The 21,558-nt window shown below is 42.1% G+C and overlaps 1 protein-coding gene across 1 annotated transcript in view; it reads right to left on the bottom strand.

Annotated features, from left to right (window-relative positions):
* Positions 1–21,558, bottom strand: part of ATOSA (atos homolog A) — a 50,037-nt gene that overhangs the window by 20,974 nt on the left and 7,505 nt on the right. The gene's annotated exons all lie outside the window — the stretch shown is intronic.

Here is a 21,558-nt window from a genome sequence, read left to right as displayed (position 1 = left end):
CCTAATAGTGCCCTTCAAGTCTGAAATGGCCCCCACAATTATTAACGCCACCCCACGATCAACGTCAACCCGAAGCGTGGCGAGCGCAGCGAGCCCGCGAGGGGCGGCGGTACGTGTCCTCCGACCTTTTCATATCCCCACTATCCACGTTGGCGTGGAGTTGAGAAAAAAATAGTGTGGCGAGCGCAGCGAGCCACCGAGTCCGAAGCGTGGCGAGCGCAGCGAGCCCCGCGAGGGGACGCGGATACCTGTGAAGCCCTCGAAGGGACGCGTTTACCTGTGAAGGTATCCGCGTCCCCTCGCTGCACTCGCCACGCTTCGGGCTCGGTGGCTCGATGCGCTCGCCACACTATTCTATTCTCAACTCCACGCCGACGTGGATAGTGGGGGTATGAAAAGGTCGGAGGACGCGTACCGCTGCGCTCGCCACGCTTCGGGTTGACGTTGATCGTGGGGTGGCGTCCTCCGACCTTTTCATACCCCCACTATCCACGTCGGCGTGGAGTTGAGAATAGAATAGTGTGGCGAGCGCATCGAGCCACCGAGCCCGAAGCGTGGCGAGCGCAGCGAGGGGACGCGGATACCTTCACAGGTAAACGCGTCCCTTCGAGGGCTTCACAGGTATCCGCGTCCCCTCGCGGGGCTCGCTGCGCTCGCCACGCTTCGGACTCGGTGGCTCGCTGCGCTCGCCACACTATTTTTTTCTCAACTCCACGCCAACGTGGATAGTGGGGATATGAAAAGGTCGGAGGACGCGTACCGCCGCCCCTCGCGGGCTCGCTGCGCTCGCCACGCTTCGGGTTGACGTTGATCGTGGGGTGGCGTTAATAATTGTGGGGGCCATTTCACACTTTACGGTGACTATTTGGGCTCTGTGGCCCATTTAACATTGTTTCCTATGGAAAAATCGCGGCCATTGAGGCATTGAACACTAAAATCGCGTCCAATCACACTTTTAACATTGACCCCTATGGGAAATCGCAGCCATTGCGGGCATCGCACCCGTTTTTTAGTGCATACGTTGGTCGCGATGGGCGCCGTTCTAGGTAAAGAGTACCTTGTAATCTGTACTGAACGAATACTTTTTTTTATGAAACAGAGGACTCACAAGCAATCTACAGAGACGCCTTTGTACTGTACAAGCACCAGTCAGAAACATGACAATAGGCAGTAGATGAAGCAACAGCTGGCATGGTGGCTGTCATATTACACAGTCCTACAGCTGCACAACATTGCTTCATCTGAGGCTTTTCAGGACAACCTTTCTGTACAGATAGCCCAAGTCTGAATTACTACATGTTTAATGAAACCTCAAATGAAGTAAAGAATAAACAGTTCTACCTGGACTGAGGGTTTTGTGCAATTACCACATCATTTCATACTTTATCACAGAAAGAACACAATTTTCTACTGTGTGTCACAGAGTACCACTGTATGGGTCATAGTAAAACAGTTCATACATTGACTTTTATGATATATAAATAAATTGTAAAACCCTGATAATGTTGTAATTTAGACCTAAACATATGTCAAGAATATTTATCCAGTGAGAGTCTGGTAGATAAACCTGTTGCAGACACAAACGCTGACCGTCTGCTGTACTAGAGCTTTTTATAGCCCTTTCCAAACTGGGTACTACTTTACTAGAAAAAGGATCATAATGGATCCCTTAACTGCTCCCCAGACCAATGGATGTGCCTGCAATTGTGAACCTTCTATGCATGTTCAATTATTATTATTTTTTTAAATAAACACACACACACACACACACACACGTTAATATAATAAACAAATCACTCTACAAGGTGACTACACTGTGATACATTGCCAACATGATCGTGCATTTGCTGGGAGAACTGCCAGTGGTGTAGGCTGAAGCCTGTGTCAGACTGCTAAAGCAATCGTGTGCTGGCACTTGTACAACACTGGAACCAGCTGGTGGAGAGTCTTGTGCCTGCAAAACTCTGAACAAAGTAAATCCCTAACAGGAAGCACAGACGCTTAATCATACGTATACATTGGATATAAAACACAACATTCAAACCAGATGGCTTACAGACAAGCAGAGAGGACAGTTCTGCTGTACCACAAATATTCTTTTGCCCTAATTCCAAAAATATCCAGTGGGTGTTAGGAAAGGTGACTGCAGCGACCAATTCCTTTAGCAAAATAAATTGCATCTTATACCTACTATAAGAATCTTATAGGTAAATTTCTATTTAGTACAGCAACATGTATTGAAATAATAACTTCTCCTATGGTGTTTATCATTACAAGACATAAACACATCACAAACTGTGCTTTATATAGCAAACACTGTTCAGTGAGGACTGACATCGTAAAAAGGTATCTTTGCTTATCTTTCAAAACAATCAACTTGTACCTGAGCAAAACGGGAACAGTCATATTACAAAAGACAAAACGTAAGCATCAACAATAAAGACCGCTTACTTGTACCTCTGCTGTTCCGAACCTCCAGGTAAAAAAAGGTTTGGGAATGACCAGCAGTTTGGAAGGCCACAGATGTAGATGAAAGTCTTGGGTGTTATAAGTAAACATAGAGAAGGCCAGCTTTGTTTCCATGGATGGTATTAGAACTAAACAAAGCACTGCAAAAGCTGCAAGTCATTCTACCTATCCCTTCCAAGCCACTTGTAATTCTGTGATAAAAGCAAAGATCTATGACCTTATTCTCTGTAGCTCAGTCTGAAGTTTGCCATGATCAGTTAACTGTACTCTATTTTTTCAATATTTAAGGCCCATGAAAGCAATGTTTTGGTAAACAATATGAAAAGTTTACTGAGGATACATATGGTGAGATGGCATACGGTCATTGGGTCAACACCACTAAGTCGACAGGCAGCAATGTCAACATGGGTCTAGGTCGACAAAACATTAGGTCAACATGGGTCTAGGTCGGCAGTCAAAAGGTCGACATGGGGTTTTTCCCTGTTTTTTGAGCTGACAGGTGGTATTCCATGCCATACTTTCCAATAGGGTGTGGTGGGAGAATAAAATAGTGTGCCAAGCGTAGCGAGGAACCGTGCCCAAAGCATAGCGAGCAATGCGAGGGGATGCGGTGCACTTCAAACTGTGTCCATGTCGACATTCGGGTACAAAAAAAAAAAAACAGTGAAAAACCCCATGTCGACCTTTTGACTGTCAACCTTGCCCATGTTGACCTAATGCTTGTGTCAACCTAATGTCCTGTTAACCTACACCCATGTCAACTTAGACCCATGTCGACAGAATGATCCCAACCCAGTGAGATATGCTCTATTTTTCTATTTGATTTTGCTTACAGAAGCAAAATTTTATAGAAATCAAATTGAATGCTTTTAATTAGCATTCGATGCAGATTCAATCCCAATTCATGCTTTCGTGTAGTGCAAATGAAATAGAAAAATAGTCTTTGCAGGCAAGACTCTAATAGTAGATAGTGGAAATCTAATGTGTTCACTGCTGCATTCGATTCAATGTCAATCTCCTGCCTGAAGGATCAGAAACACTGAAATCGAATAGCAAATCAAATAGTGCAAATCGAAAAGTAAATCGGATGGAAAATAGTGAAAATCGAAAAGGAGTAGAACAAACTTCAGAACAGATAATAGGCCAAATCCAATTGAAAACGGAATCGAACCGTGTGTACCCACTATAACACCCAATAAAGCAATCTATTTTAAGGGAAGTTGCTACATGTGGAACCAATACGAGAGAGGTTCTCTTATTAAGTATGTCACTCTGCAGATCCAACAGGAAACCTTACTCATAGAAGTTTAGAGTTTACCTACTTAATTAAAACCAGAATTAACATGGATCAAATTTCTTAGATCATTTTTGTGCTATATGCAATGTTCAGAGCTGAGGCAAACTGCTGCGGCTTCTGAATAATTGCAGAGATCTGCAAAAATAAATGCACCTAGCTTATGGTTTTCTCATGGGTAATTATACATCTGATGGATGTCATTTATCAAAATGACAAAAGCATTTTAATAATGTGAACACACTTTTAGTGACAGTAGGAAGAAAATTGCATATAATTCACAGTGAGCGTACAATCAAACATATATAAAAAACATGTATGTGCTTGATTAACCCAACTGTTACTCCAAGGCCTGCAAAGCATTTGCCTCTGGGTTACCTCTTCCTTTACAAATAGAACAAAGCTCCAAAGAGCTTTTTCACATACATACAGACAGAACAGTAAAGTCTGAAAACAGATGGTTCTTTATACAGTACGGTCACTGTTGTACACTAGTGAATGTTCTGAAGCAGGTGAGGAACACAAGGCATTATACTACAACAGCACGTGCTAGTATTACCCATAAACTTGCCTCAGATATCCTTATGTACACTACGTGGTATTAATATGCATTATATATGCTAGAATGAAGACATTACATACACACGCTCCCTAGGCTGGACCTTGGTGTCAGCGTCATGACCTTCTGTTTGGCACTCTTCATGATGCTGCTGTAGGCAGAGGCATGGTTACCTGCCATCGGACATCTAAACCACCCTGCACTACTAGTCGGAGGACCTGGGGCACACACCAATCTTGTAGAATCCTGAAAATATCTGGGACATACAGCATGCCTACCCTGTGTTTTTGGGTTGATAGGTTGACAGTCAATAGGTCAACCAATTTTGGTCGACAGGCAAAACAAAAAAAATACTGTCAACTATATCATGTGTCGACCATTGCCACATAACACTTTTGATTGTGTTGACCTTTTGTCCACATCTACCTTTTTCATGTGTTGACCTACTGCCTAACCATTTCACTGTCAACCTTATGAGCCACATCACCCTAAACATGAACCATTATGCTCTATCCCTGGCCCTGGTACCCTAACCTCATACCACTCCCTAATCATAACCTCTATTCCTAATACCTTAACCCAAACTGACAACCAACCCTAATTTCCGATCCATAAACCTCATCTATAAAACTAAGTCGAATACCCTACCGCAGCGGTTCCCAAGCTGGGGGTACTCTGGAGACCGGTTGGAGGGACGAATATTGGTAATGGCATTAGAATTATTCCTACAGGCGTTAGCTGGTACCCCAGAGACAGTACACAGCCAATGACCAGACACGGATGGATCAGATTCCAGACCCCATACTATACATTAATATAAGAAGACTCATAAGGACACGCATACCACTCAGTTCCACTCCACTCGTAAGTACGGTTTATATTTTAAATTGAGAGGAGGGGGTACACAAATTCAAGGGGTACGGGAGAGAAAAACAGTTGGGAACCACTACTCTAACTGAAATTGAGTAAATTTACCCTAATACCCTACAGGGCAGACTCGATGGGCATTATGGTACTTATCTCCCTTCAAATTCTATTTTTATACTGTTGTTTATGAAAGTAAGCTGTAAGAGTATGATATATGGATACATACAGTATATGGATACATTCAAGACACAGAAGGTATAGGTTATGACTTTATTTGCATAAATTAACAATGTCAAATGTCTTCTGATGATGGCCGCAAGTCTTTAAAATCAGCCTTACTTACTATGTTATAAAAAAAATACATGGTGCAGATGCACACTCCATATTATTAATAATATGGAGTGTGCATCTGAACCATGTTTTTTTCTTTGCAGAACTTTCCCAGCATGATAGCACCTCATGTATATAGGGTGTGCATTCTAAGATCCCCCCCCCCCATTACTATGTTATAGGAAAGGAGTCCATGGTAATACTAGTTCCTCCATGTAAGCAAATGTAGTTAAAAACAGGGCAAACAGGTATTAGCCTCAAATTGTTATACTAATTCTCCAGTGAAGATTAGAATGCAGTCAGGGTCTAATAACTGTGGATACTACAGATGGATTGGCAGTGAAGTAATTAATCCACTCAGCCAATCATTTTATTCCCTGAGGTACTTACCAAGTAAAACACACTGTTAACTGCAAAGAGGATCTGGAAATTAAAATGGAGCATTACTGAAAGGAAGATAAATAACATAAGCCTTTCTTAATATCTGCCCTGGAAATTGCCTAGTCATTTATTGTGAAAAACTCAATATTACTAGATACATAAACCAGCTACTGTTCAGTGTGAGTTATGTCAATTGCATTATAGATGGTAATATCTTACAAAAAATAAATCACCACAATTTCCAGGTACACGTAAGTACGTTCTATATGCCTCCAAGATTTTGTCGGTTGTGCTCTGCATATCTGGAAATCTCTACCCCTCCCTATCAGACTCCCCACAAAACTTTAAACGGGCTCTCAAGACCGAAATCTAATGCTGGCCACAAATCAGACCAACTTTCCTCCAACCATCCAACTAGTTGCTTGGATGGAATAAAAATATGGTACTGGGTGGGAGCAAAAGACAATCAGAAATGTACTCACAAACCAAGGCAAATGGTAAAAAACATTCAGTCAAATTGTTAAATCAAACAGGTTGAACTACAGTACCGTGCCTAAGCGACAGTTTTTGTCCTTTTCCAGATTTTGGGAGCAAATTTCTGAAGCAAATATTACATTTGCTCCCATCCAGTACCATATTTTTATTCCATCCAAGCAACTAGTTGGATGGTTGGAGGAAAGTTGGTCTGACTTGTGGCCAGCATAACCATTTCTCATCCTAACCTTCTGTTAATTACCATCTTTTCCTAATTACCAGTGTTGATCGCCGGTTGTTGGACAATGATAATTAGCAACAGGGGTGATTGGGCAGCCACAGTCACAGTTTCAGTGATTTCTTTGCATACTTGCTGCTCAGTGTGAGCAGTTTAGTCATCTACTGTAGTACAGTCACCGAGAGTGGGGTATTCAGTCCGGGATTCCGACTGTCATAACCCTGGCCTGTTTTTGTCTGATCCAACAGGAACTAGACAGTCGGAGTTCAATGTTCTGTGTGTCGGAAAGTCTATGAATGAGCGAAAATGCTGACGTTTTGGTGATAAACTGGCTGCAGATTTGACAGTTCATGGCCGTTTCGACAATACAGCCTTGCCTTTATAGGGAGACGGGTCTCTAGCAGGAGAGTCCCAGCCAGGATTGATTACTGAAAAATTTCGGAAGAGATTGAGTATCCCCCAAAGTCGGCCTTGATTAACTTGATTTCCTAGGATAGTTATTTAGATTGCAGCCTATCAGGTGGGTGGTCTCCTGGAGTGATAGTATAGTCTATGCTTTATATTAGGACCTTCACCTAAAGTCGATGTAGTAGGGTGTTAGTACTTTACTTTTACTCAGTCTCTGTAATGTCTGTTTTGGGGGCTTAATGGATCTTTTTAAGATATATTGAATCAAAAAGTGCATCTGAACCCATTACCTACATGTTGATGTGTGATTTCAGTTATAAAAGGGAATAGAGCCCAACCAATCAGATACTATCTATTAACTTCTAGAAAGTGCTCAATAAACTGTTTGGTTGCCTATAGCAACATCCCATGTGAAACAGAACTCCCATCTTAGTAAATTTCCCCCATAAATTGAATCACCTGATCTTATCATCTGAGGTTAGAAGCCAACAGCCTGTCCACTTGTTTGATTGTGTAAGGGCTGGCCTACTCAAGTTTCTTGTGTTCTAATCAAAACACTGAAAACAACAGCAGGGAAGTAGCACAGCAACTTGATGTAATGAAATGCAGGCTTGGGGGTTACATGAGCAAATAATAAACACCATCATGTTTCTATGCAATTGTTATTCCCCTGCATTTTTCTGTGCTTGCTGTGAGAGAAAGCTCTTGTGGAGGAGTACAAGGCACTGAACAGAACAGAGGGATGACAGTAAATAAATGGAATATAGGTCATTGCATCAAAATAATTATGTCTGGCTCTTGTCACATTAATGTGGGAGGATGGTGCTGTCACTTGCACCTTTAACATGAAACAAAGTTCACACATTGTAAAGGTTTTTCCTTCTGGCTTATTACAGACCAGAAGCAAGTTATAGGTTTCTTTTTTGTTTTCCCCGAGACAAATTGCTGTACAAGTTAAATAGCTAATTGAAGCATATGCAAAGATTGCATTTTCTATTTTTGGAATATTGCGCCATATTTTATCATCATTTATTTATATGGCATCACAAGGGTTCCGCAGCGCCTGACAATACGAAGATGAGCGAAAAACAAGAAAATAACTAATTACAGTACAATGCAATTTAGGACAATTACATGGTAAATAAAGACTGTTCCATCAGAGGACAAAACACTGATGCAAGTATCAGGGTGGCAGATATCTATTCTAAGATAAGCACATGAGGAGAGAAGGCCCTGCTCGTTGGAGCTTACATGCTTAAGGGAAGCAGCATACAGACTGGGGTGACACAGCAGAGATAGAAGTGAGCATAAATAGAACTTTTCCCAATTCCTTCCCGAGAAAGACTAGGGAGAGGTTTGTCAAAAGCGATTGAATTTTCCGATCTATCAGACATGACAAAATATGTGGTATGTCTGACAGACCAATAAATATTAAATTGGTTGCAGCAATAGTTCTGGGGGGAGATCTTTCACACTGGCAGCTATGTACATCTGTACAGCTTAAATAGGAATGTACCAAAGGTGCTTAGACCAGAAACGTGGAACCTGCACCTCCAGCTGTTGGACTACAAGCACTGACTCGCTGGCATACACAATGAGGCTTGTTTAGACTCAAGCCACCAGTACACTGGCTTTTGAATAAACCCTGCAATAACTATCTATATAAATCATTATTGCACAGCTACATTATAGATTTGATATCACTGAATAGATCATGTGTTATCAAGAACGAAAAAAAATATGTAATCTGTTAAAACACAGGTGTGTACAAATAAAAACACACACACACCCCCAATAAAAATAAACAAACACACTAAAGTATAATATAAGGCAGTAAATATAGCAGCAGAACTGCACAGCTACATGTATTCACACAGGGCTCTGTAGTCCTCTCGCTTCTGTGAAATGTGCAAGGCCACACATTTAGGTCTGATGAGCTGGGGAAAGCAGCTGTGGATTCCCTTTATCACTGAGCCAAGGACAGTAGCCAAAGCTTCACATAAATGCATTTTAGACACAATATCCCCATTGCACAAATAATAGTTCTGCAACCACCATAGCATTGTGCTCTTTGACCTTAGTCAAGAACACTTCCTAGCCTTTCTGATAAAACAGAACAGTACTGGGTACTAATGCCTGGGGTTATTCATCCAATTTCACCTTCAGCACAACTCTAATCCTGCTAAGTAATCAGCACAGAACAGAATTTACATTCCAGTTCCATCCAGTTTGCGTAATGACAAAGAGTCACTTCTTCATCACCTACTGATTTACATGACATCAGGTATAGCATATGAAAATTGCACACTGGTTATGTATAGCAATGAGATATTAGGCAAATTATACAAAATACAGGGAATTATTAAACTCCACAAACTGCATAGGTCAGAACTGTAGTCGCTGTAATGTAATAGGATGGAATTTTATAAAGGTTTCAAATCCGTAGAGCTAACAGTTACACTTCATACCAAGGCCACATTGGACAGCTATCTAACCCTGGGGTTCTCAAACTCGGTCCTCAGGACCCCAAACAGTTCACGTTTTTTCAGGTCGCCCAGCAGTGTTCAATTGTTCATTGACACCTTTTAACCCCTTCACGACATTTGACGTATATATACGTCATGGTCGGGAAGTACTTCCCGACACATGACGTATATATACGTCATGACTTCTAACTGTCACTGCGTCTAGAGACGCAGTGACAGTTAGGTGATGTCTGCTGTCCCTGACAGCAGACATCCCCCCTCGCCGCCCAGGGGGGGCAGGGGTGCCCCCCCCGGTCGGCGATCGCTGTGATTGGCTGTTCAAATCTGAACAGCCATTCACAGCGTTTCCTGTGTTACCGGCGGCTAAGCCGCTCGGTAACACAGGGATCGGTGGTGATCGGTGCTGTCAAGTACAGCACCGATCACCTCCGATGTGCAGCCCCCCCTCCAACCCGCCGGGCACTCAACCGGCAGCAGCAGCAGCTCCCCCGGCTCCCCCGGAGCGTCTGAAGCGCACGCAGCGCTGACCTCCCCCCCGCAGCAGCAGCAGCAGCATCAAGCTGCAGAAAAAGTAAAAAAAATAAATATATGCACTGAAAAACTATATATATATATACACACACACATATATATATATATATATATATATATATATATATATATATATATATATATATATATATATATATACACACACATACATATATATATATATATATATATATATATATATATATATATATATATATATGTGTGTGTGTGTGTGTGTGTGTGTGTGTGTGTGTGTGTGTGTGTGTGTGTGTGTGTGTGTGTATACCGCACCGATCGCCAGCCCCCCCCCCCCTCCCACCCGGCAGCCCCCCTCCCTCCCACCCACCCGGCTGCCGCAGCACCAGCACCCCTCCCACCCCCCCGCCAGCCGCAGCGCCAGCCCCCCTCCCAAAGCTGGTGACTAAAATGGGGTCACTTGTGGGGGGGTTCCACTGTATTGGTGCTTCGGGGGTCTTGCTAATGCGACATAGCACCCACCATTCATTCCACCACCAAAAATCACTCCTTCCCTTCTGAGTCCTGCCATGCACCCAACTGGTATTTTTTGGTCACACGTGAGGCATTGCCGTACTCGGGAGAAATTGGGGCACAGATTTTGGGGTGCTTTGTCTCCTTCATTCCTTGTGAAAATAAAAAATTTTGAGCCAGAACTGCATTTTTCTGTAAAAAATTACATTTTTTTACACAAAAATGCAGATCTGGCTCAAAATTTTTCATTTTCACAAGGAATGAAGGAGACAAAGCACCCCAAAATCTGTGCCCCAATTTCTCCCGAGTACGGCAATGCCTCATGTGTGACCAAAAAATACCAGTTGGGTGCATGGCAGGACTCAGAAGGGAAGGAGTGATTTTTGGATTTTGCAGCACAGATTCTGGTTGAATGACCCCCGAAACACCCATACAGTGGAACCCCCCCACAAGTGACCCCATTTTGCAAACTACACCCTTCAGGGAATTCATCAAGGGGTATAGTGTACATTTCAAACCCCCCGGGGTTTCACCAATTTTGATACAACTGAGCTGTGAAAATGAAAAATTAATTTTTTTTCATTTTCACTGCCCAGTTGTACCACAATTGGTGAAACCCCTGGGGGTTTGAAATGTACACTATACCCCTAGATGAATTCCCTGAAGGGTGTAGTTTGCAAAATGGGGTCACTTGTGGGGGGGTACCTAACTTTTAGCATCTTATGGTGCCTAGAAACCTACATTGTGCCTAAAAAATAATCTCATAAAAAGGAGGCTCCAAAATCAAGTAGGTGCTCCTTCTATTATGAAGCCTGTGGTTTGGTCACCGTGCACACTAGGGCCACATATAGGATATTTATGAAAACCAAAGAATTGGGGGAATCAATTTTTAGTCACATTTCTCTAGTAAAATCTACTGTGTTCCTTAGAAAAATTTATTAAAATTGCAAATCTGCAAAAAAAATGACATTTTGAAATTTCACCTACACTTTCTTTTAATTCCTGTGAAACACCTAAAGGGTTAACAAACTTCCAAAATGCTGTTTTGAATACTGTGAGGGGTGCAGTTTTTGAAATGGCATCATTTATGGGGGTGTCTCACATACAAGTCACTCAAAGTCACATCATAACTGACCTGGTCCCTAAAAAAATCAGAGTTTGAAATTTTCTTGAAAATTTGAGAATTTGCTATTCATATTTTAAGCCTCCTAGTGTCCAAAAAAATGAAAATGAGGTTGAAATAATGATGGCAACATAAAGTAGACATATGGTCTATGTTAGTTATTCACTATTTTGAGTGGTAAGATTATTTGTCTCACAAGCAGAAAATTTAACATTTTGCAAATCGCAAAATTTTCCATTTTTTTACGACATTTTGGTATTTTTCACAAAAAAACACAGACTGTATCGACGAAAATTTACCACTAACTTGAAGTACAATGTGTCACGAGAAAACAATCTCAAAATCACTGGGATAAGTAAAAGCAAAAAAAAGTTATCCCCACTTAAGTGATACATGCCAGATTTGAAAAAAAGGGCTCTGTCAGGAAGGCAAAAACTGGCTCTGTCATGAAGGGGTTAAAGATTCACAGGTGGAGCTTATAATGTCACTTGTGATTCTGTAAGGAGACCTGCAAAACATGCAGTGTGTGGGGTCCTGAGGACCGAGTTTGACGCCAGCTACCCGTCCGCTTCCTGTACAGGGAGCCCACAGGCCTAAGACTCCAGAGAGGTGTCTTAGTTATGCGAGCACTAGCAAAATCATTTGATGGTCACCGAACATGGAATGATTTTGTCCCCGCACACAAGGCTGAGAATTGATGTTTATGCTAAACATCCATTCGCATGCGTGCAGGTATAGTCGGCATGCGGGGAGGGGGGGGGGGTTAGTGTAAATGGCGTTTAAATGACACGCAAAGCTGTGAATTTCGCAGGTTCACGTGTCAAACTGAATAAGGTCCTAAGATCTGAAGATGCGACAAATGATGCATAGGGGCTCACTATAGCTTGACAAAAATATAGTCTAATGTGTACCCAGCTTAACAATAAGGGTTTCTAAAATGAGTATGGCATGGCAAATAGAAAAAAAAAATAGGGCACAATGCAGTAAGAAACACTGGAAAGTTAATAACTTGTAGTAAAATAAGCTGCTGGTATAATGACATTAGAAACAATGGTTATAGTGTCAAACCAGTTTAGATAGATTTTACTAGCGCTGAGAACATAGAACATTCTTGTGTCTTCCTATTTTACTTACGTAGTTTCTAATGAGCAGGCAACTTGAAGAGAATCATCTCATTTATAGAATTTATACAAGACAATTTACATAAAATGACATTACAGTCACACACTGAACTCTTTATTCTCATTCTTATTTGGTACTATTATCCCCATCAGATAGAAAAAATTAGGTCTTAAATTTAATGAGCATATTTTTAAAGACTTTTTTTTTTTTTAGATGTACTTGCAAAACGACTTCCATCAAATCTTACCCCATTTATGTTACTTATTAGTTTCTTTTGTTTTCTGCATTGTTTCTGTGTCCAGCTCAATAGTCAAGTGCTAATGTTAGCTTTGCTTTTTTCTCACTTTATTTGGTTACAATTCACCTGTCTGTTGGGAAGGAAACAGGAACCCTCCATGAATAACTACTTTCCAGTACTACACAATAGCATTTGTCAGGAAGAGAAGCATTGCTGCTGTATTGTTAATGGACATTACAGAAAATAGCTATCAAAGTGGTAGAATAACATGCCCTGCTGTAAGGGTGGCAGAGTGCATACATTAGCAGGTCTGAAACACTTGTCAGCAGGAATCCTTGTGCGTACAATACAATTATTCATGGGAGTCAATGAAAGCCAAGAGACTGCTTTTCAGACGGTCCATAAAAGTCCAGAATTACTGTATAATGTCAAATATACTTTAGAAGTCTAAAATATAAATTATATATATATATATATATATATATATATATATATATATATATATATATATATATATATATATATATATATATATATACATACATACATACATACATATACACACACACACACACTTCGTTCAAAATGCATTGCTTGTTAAAGAAAGAATTGTACTGTATGTATGACTGCAGTTACTACAGACTCACCAACAGTCAGGATTCTGACAGTCGTTTCTCCGTGGGGAGCACAGCGAGCCTGCAAGGGGTTGAATGTGCTCACTCCCCGTCGTGCTCATGAAAGTCGGGATTCCAATGTCGGAGAAACGACAGTCTAAATCTCGACTGTTGGCAAGTTATACCATATCCAATGCCAGGTCTGATCCAGGATCATCATAGTTTCAAGCTGTGTTGATACTCATTTGAGACCCTTTCACCCTGAGGCAAGGAGCTGGGATTTAGGTTGGGTAATGCCTGGCCAACCAGAATGATGCAACATGTGAATAGGGTCCACATTCCCAGAACCTGGGCAGAGTACCACAGGTTCTCTCTTTCATACTGCACCCAGGCTAGATTGTCCCAGGAACAACTGTGGTCTCGACCAGAACAGAGATCCCGGGACACACAACCCAGTAAGACCCTTTGACACAAAGCCCGGACACGTGTTCTCCCATCAATATCCCAGGCCAGAGGCTTAGTCTAAAAGGAAAAATTAAAAAGTATTATTGGTACCTCCCATGCACATCCAGGTGCATGGCTACACAAATCAGAAGTCTGAATAAGTGTTGAACACTGTGCAAAATGTTAGTCACATAATTTCTGTCCTTTTATAAGTAAATAAGCTCCTCCGGTCTCAGATTACAGGTCAATTCAGGACATGACCTGACATGTAATCGGAGATGACACTTTTTCCTGAGCTCCTGCAGCCTCACTTTAAATCACTGCATTACTTATTGTAATATTTAGAACTGGGGCTTGCAAACTACGAAGTTTCTCATCATGAAGGTCTCTCGATAACGCTATAGGATTCCTCCGCATATATATTTTTGAAGCTTGCATCAAATGGTTAGAAGAATAGCACATATTTGTTTCTATATGAATTCCTGGAGCTATAAATGATGTATGACTGGTCCCAGGCTTAGGAAGACTTCAAATCATCTCTCTAGGTGGCCAAACCAGTCCTTGAGATCTACAAGCAGTCCAAGTTTTCTAGATCACCTATCTGGGGCATAGGGGCAGTCATTATCAACGGTCACATTCAAACATGGGCTGCATTCATTCCAAAGCAACACAATTGACAGATCCATAGGTGGACTGAAAAACAGTTGGTAGAGCTTGATGATCTGGTTGGCCACCCCTGTTCTAGGTTCCGTTATGTCTGTGCTAGCTCCAGTGTCTTCTAGTGCCCAACTAAGATTGCCCAATTCTTTACGGTTGTACATGTTGTGGTAATTTTATTAACTATATTGTGTCATTTTGGTTAATAGGTTTCTGTGCCTTAATCCTGGTCCTTTGCTCTCAGTTACTAATTTCCTTTACTAGTTTCATGGCTTTTGGTGCTTTCATCTTGAAGCTAAATACCCAAAAAGGCAATATTTTGAATGATTTTGCCGATAACAGGTCGAAATGACAAAATGTTCAAATTGTCCAATGTGAATGCACTTGCCGATGCCAGCTCCTCCAGTCTCCGCAATCTCTTTGGGTATGCTTGTTGACTAGTGTGTACCCAGCTTAAGAGTTGTATGTGCTGGATACATATTCTAGTTCTTCCTTGAGCAGATTTTTTTATCTGCTCTAGCGATTATTTTCTTTCCAATGGGTGCAGGTCCTTTGAAATGTTTTTCATATTATGTGCTCTCATGGGATGCACTTGCCCTTCTTTTATTACTAGTACCTTACTTTTGTATTATGTTTACTGTATGGTTGGGTTTCCATCTTAGCCCACTCCCGCATTTCTTTTAAAAACATGGTACTTTCCTAGCACGGCCACAACGATTTTGATCTGGGGCATCGCAGGTAAAAAAATCGCGTTGGTCGCATCGCATGCGGGCTAAAAAAAAAAAAAATCGCATGCGATGCAACCGACGCGATGCCCGCGATTTCCCATAGGGAACAATGTAAAATGCCTCAATTTAACCAAATCAACATAGGGAACAATGTTAAATGGGCCAGAGACCCCAAAAATAGTTAATGCCACCCCACGATCAACGTGAACCCGAAGCGTGGCGAGCGCAGCGAGCCCGCGCGGGGCAGCGGTACGCGTCCTCCGACCTTTTCATACCCCCACTATCCACGTCGGCGTGGAGTTGAGAATAGATTAGTGTGGCGAGCGTAGCGAGCCACCGAGCCCCGCGAGGGGACGCGGATACCTTCACAGGTAAACGCGTCCCTTTGCGGACTTCACAGGTATCCGCGTCCGCTCGCCACGCTTCGGGCTCGGTGGCTCGCTGCGCTCATCTATTCTCAACTCCACGCCGACGTGGATATTTGGGGTATGAAAAGGTCGGAGGACGCGTACCGCCGCCGCTCGCCACGCTTCGGGTTCACGTTGATCGTGGGGTGGCGTTAACTATTTTTGGGGGGCCATTTCACTGGTCAGGGGGGTTTTTGGGGTCTCTGGCCCATTTAACATTGTTCCCTATGTTGATTTGGTAAAATTGAGGCATTTTACATTGTTACCTATGGCAAATCGCGGGCATCGCGTCGGTACCATCTTATGCTTATTTTGGCCGCATACGATGCGATTTTGACTTTTTCAATGCATTTCAATGGGAAATCGCGGCCATCGCAGACCATTAAAAATTACCCGCGATTGTGGCCATGCTAGGAAACAAGTACCAAAAACATTTTTTTGCTGTATCCTCTCCCTTGTGACAAAACACAGTAGCCTCAGATTTTGGGCTAGCTCAGATTGTACCTATTTTTCTGCACCAATCCTATCCCCCCTTTATTATTGATTGGGACTCTAGAACCACTGTGTCATGACTGCTGTTTCTTTGGCATACTGTGGTCAATGATTTCCTTCTAAATGGTAACTTGCACAGGCTTAATTCTCTGAATAAATTCAGGCTAGTGTTACCACATTTCATCATGAGAAAGTTAAGCTTTAATGATAAGTTATCGTCAGCTTCTACTACATTGGCCAGATTTCTCTATAGCTTGTTGTAATCTGCTCATAAATCAGTCACAAACTATTACAGTGGTTTGATCTGACTATACAATTGTGAACTGAAATTTCTCTGGGATCCCCCCCCCCCCCCCCCATACCCTTTTATTCCTCTGAGTATTTGATATCAACTTTAGAGTGATGATAGACATTCTTAAGGTCCTCATACATTGCGGCAACTTCTCCTCTCGGAGAAGTCACATGCAATGCCCCTTGAGCCGCCCGGGACCTCTCAGGCAGCAGGATTGCATGCAATCCAGGCCAAGCCTGCCTGACTCGGAAGCAGTCCTGCAGATTGCTTCTCCAGCCAAAGGACTGCGCATCGCATTGGACCTCCTGTCATTCACCTGCAATTTTCCCAAAGGAAAAGAAATTACAGGTGAATTGCATAGTGTATAGCTGGGGAAGCCAACCCTAGTCCTCGAGAGCTACCAACAGTGCATGTTTTGCAGGTCTCTCCACAGAATCACAAGTGAGCTAATTAGCTCCATCTGTGGATCTTTTAAAATGTGTCAGTGATTAATGAGTGCAGCATCTAGGTTGTCTGGAAAATGTGAATGGTTGGTAATTCTCGAGGGCTAGGGTTGGCTACCACTGGTGTATAGGGACCTTTACTTTCTATTAAGCTGCCAATCACATATAATGGTGTGACCTTAAGGTGGCGTTATGTAGTGTAGTGATATAGACACGCTCCAGAGGCAATATTTTTTAGAACAGTGATCTGGGTGATCTGCTGAACTGTGCTGCACAGTCTTCCCTACTCAACAAGGGAACTAGTGTCCATTAGGAATCAATTACAAACATTGTTTATGGCCCAGATGAGAAGTGCCTGAGGAAAGTTGAGCAAAAGTTTTACAATCTGGGCAATATAACAGGGAAATTCTTAGCTCATAAATTACACATAAATTCTTAGCTCATAAATTACACAAACCTCAGGCCAGGAATAGGATTAAATATATACTAACACCCAAAGGGGGGGGCCTAACCTTCCAACCATTTACACACTATTATCCGACTACCTCTGTTGAATAGCTTGGACTTCTTTAATGTATTACTGTCAGAGTAAGAGATTCTCACAGTTATTGAATAGCTCCTTATGGGGAATGCAACTGGCATGGATGGTTACATCAATTCTTTCTACAAAAATTTGCAAGTGAAAGTTCTCTTTTCCTGCTGAAACATTAGAAGTGTTTGACCACCTCCACTTGAAGTTTCTTACATCCGTGGAATGAGAAATAATGTAATTTATACCTTACATAACAATCCCACAACTAAGCTTCTTAGAAATGGCTTTCCATCTTCTCATTTTCCAAGCACAACCTGTATACAAGTGGTGACATAACTTAGCCCTAAAGTATATTTTGACAAATGAGTGGTTTACAGCTATTAAATAGCACCTGGAGTTTTTTCTAGATATTACTGTGGCCTCATCTGCTCATAAATTATGTCTATTCGCTGATGAAGTGCTCTCATCTGTTACCAGCATGGAGACTTCCTTTCCTGCCATGCATGGGGTCATTGATAACTACAGAACTGCCTCCTTGTTTAAATTAAACAGGTTCTCAACGTCGGTTCTCGGGACCCCACACAGTGCATGTTTTTAACAGAATCAAGAGAAATAAAAAATGTCAGTAATGAGTGCACCTGCCGGGTGACCTAGAAAACATGCACTGTTTGGGGTCCTGAGGACCGAGTTTGAGAACCATTGAATTAAACAATACCTAGACAGATGTCTTACCTTTTAAAACAGTGGTCAGGAAACTCGATCCTCATTACCCCACACAGTGCATGTGTTGCTGGTAACCCAGCAGGTGCACAGGTGTACTAATTACTCAGACACATATTATAAGGTCCGTAGGTGGAGTTAATTATTTCACTTGTGATTCTGTGAGGAGACCTGCAAAACATGCACTGCGTGGGGTAATGAGGACTGAGTTCCCTCATTACTGAGTTCCCTGACCACCGATTTAAAATACATGGTTTCATCTAAAATATCACTATAGTTATCATTTGAAGACTGTCTATTCCCTTTATCTTGGTACCAATATCCCAAACAAAGTAGAGGCTTTGAAAGAATGACCAAAACTTATATATTTGTTTTCCACTATCACCTATCTGGTCCCCACAAGATAACTTAGCTCAGGTGCACAAATTACAATTTATTGGCCGATCATTGCCGAACCATGTCCAAATGTCAAGAAGGGCTGACAGTGTCTAATCTGCCTATGTATCATACTGACTGCTTGTTGCCATAAATCAATGCTGGCGATTAAATTCTCGTTGCTGTGAATAGCGCCAGGAAAGAGCTCCCGGAGCTACTCTAACCAGCGCCTAAGGCACAAAACATCATCGCCGCCCTAGTTTTGTCAGATTTCTGCTCACATCCCAAGAGAAGTGAGCAGAAAGTGGATCAATAAAGCATCATCTAAATACCTCTCCTGTATCCCCTCACATTTGATCCCCAATTTGATACTCTCTTTCTGTTACACATGTGGCATGCTAACCCTGTAAATCCCTTACTTCAACTTTAGGCTCAATACGGTTTACCTATTTACAGTCATTGAATTTCGAGTATGCTCAAGGTAACCCAGCCAGTGGGGTTTTCCCTACCTACCATTCCATCTAGAATGTCAAAGGGTAACTCTAGAGGCTTTACTTTACTCCAGCTAAGCTTCATACAATGTAGCTTTCCCAGTCAAAATATTGTTGGCTGAACTTTTTATAATTAGGGGACATTTTTTAGGTTGGAAGTGTGTTTCAAGGGGGGAGGGGGTGTACTATGACACAGCCAAATGTCGCCCTATCTGGCCCTTCTTCATGTCTGCTCTTGAGACCCATGATTGGTATATAATGGGTCATATTCTCATCACTATGCAGCTACTGCACAAAATTGGAATTCTCCTCCTCCTATTCTTAAAATAATCTGTACTCTTTACCTAGCACGGCGCCCACGATTTTGATCGTGGGCATCGCAGGTAAAAAAATCGCGGGCATCGCGGCCATTGAATGCACTAAAAATCGGGTACGACGCGACCGACGCCCGCGATTTCCCATAGGGAACAATGTTAAATTTCTTAATTGATCCGATTTTACTGTTCAATGCCTCAATTGACACGATTTTTCCATAGGAAACAATGTTAAATGGCCCACAGAGGCCAAATAGGCACCCTGAAGTGTGAAATGGCCCCACAATTGCTAACGCCACCCCACGATCAACGTGAACCCGAAGCGTGGCGAGCGCAGCGAGCCCGCGAGGGGCGGCGGTACGCGTCCTACGACCTTTTCATACCCCCACTATCCACGTCGGCGTGGAGTTGAGAATAGAATAGTGTGGCGAGCGCAGCGAGCCCGAAGCGTGGCGAGCCCCGCGAGGGGACGCGGATACCTTCACAGGTAAACGCGTCCCTTCGCGGGCTTCACAGATATCCTCGTCCCCTCACCACGCTTCGGGCTCGCCACACTATTCTATTCTCAACTCCACGCCGACCTGGATAGTGGGGGTATGAAAAGGTCGTAGGACGCGTACCGCCGCCGCTCGCCACGCTTCGGGTTCACGTTGATCGTGGGGTGGCGTTAACAATTGTGGGGGCCATTTCACACTTCAGGGTGGCTATTTGGCCTCTGTGGGCCATTTAACATTGTTTCCTATGGAAAAATCGTGTCAATTGAGGCATTGAACAGAAAAATCGGGTCAATTGAGAAATTTAACATTGGTCCCTATGGGAAATCGCGGGCATCGCGTCGCACCCGATTTTTTAGTGCATTCAATGCCCGCGATGGGCGCCGTGCTAGGTAAAGAGTACCAAATAATCTGGCATGAATTAGTTGAGAAACAGATCTGATTTTATTAGATGGGGCAATGGTCTGTAAAAAGCTATTTATTACAATGCTTAGTGTGACAGGAACTGTCCTCCTCTGCCTAAGGTGCATATCAGGTCCCACTGAAGTATTGGATGTGACCCAAAGCTAGTAAATGTTCTTTTGCAGACACAAAGCTCTCCCCAGCCATACAATCTCCCTCTCGTCACAATCTCTCTGTGAAAAAAAAAAAAAAAAAGACAAATAAATGTAATTCTGAACTGACTTATTTATGAGTGCTAGGCCGAAGACAGGGCCAGCTGAGACCTCCAATCCGACTGTGACATCAAATCTAGGCGTAGTACATCTGCCCATCTACAGTATATTTTAAAATGTAAACCACGCATGTCCAAACTGTGGCCCTCCAGCTGTTGTGAAACTACAAATCCCAGCATGCCTTGCTATATAATTTTAGCATTTCCTAATAGCAAAACTGTGGCAAGGCATGATGGGACTTGTAGTTTCACAACAGCTGGAGGGCCATAGATTGGACATGGCTGATGTAAACTAACAAAATTGTGTAATTTAACATAGAGGGTCTTACATAAATGTCAGACATTTGCATTCCTGGTTAAATTGTATGTATTTTTTAACCTTTACAGGCCCTTAAGCAAATATATGACAGGCTGCCTGAAATTCTACAAATATTATTACTTGAGAGTGTTCGCTCTCTTGTGAAGGTATATATATATATGCTGTGGAATATGTAGGTTCGGTATAAATAAAATCTATAATATACTAGTTATATATTAATTGAGAATATAAAAAATAAATGAAGTTATGAAATGCTAAGCATACAGTATATAATAGCCTATGGCATGTGGTCAATAGCCTTTATTGATAATAGATGAATAATCTATAGCCATGTATGTGGTATATAAAAGAATAGAGTGGGCAAATTGTTAAACATTAAAATCATTTGTTTACACCAACAGAAGCATATGATATGTCTGTTGTATTCAATTCTGAAAGCACACACAAAGGAAACAGGAGACATAAAACTCTTATACAGAGCATTGGTTTATAAGGAGTTAATACACTTCTGTAATCAAACAAAGAGGAGATCACCTAGTGTCTATTCATTACAC

Source organism: Crinia signifera, chromosome 4, assembly GCF_055691185.1.
Source record: "Crinia signifera chromosome 4, ASM5569118v1, whole genome shotgun sequence".
Taxonomy (NCBI): Eukaryota; Metazoa; Chordata; class Amphibia; order Anura; family Myobatrachidae; genus Crinia; species Crinia signifera.
The sequence above is the reverse complement of the archived record's forward strand: the minus strand, read 5'-3'. Positions and strand labels throughout refer to the sequence as shown.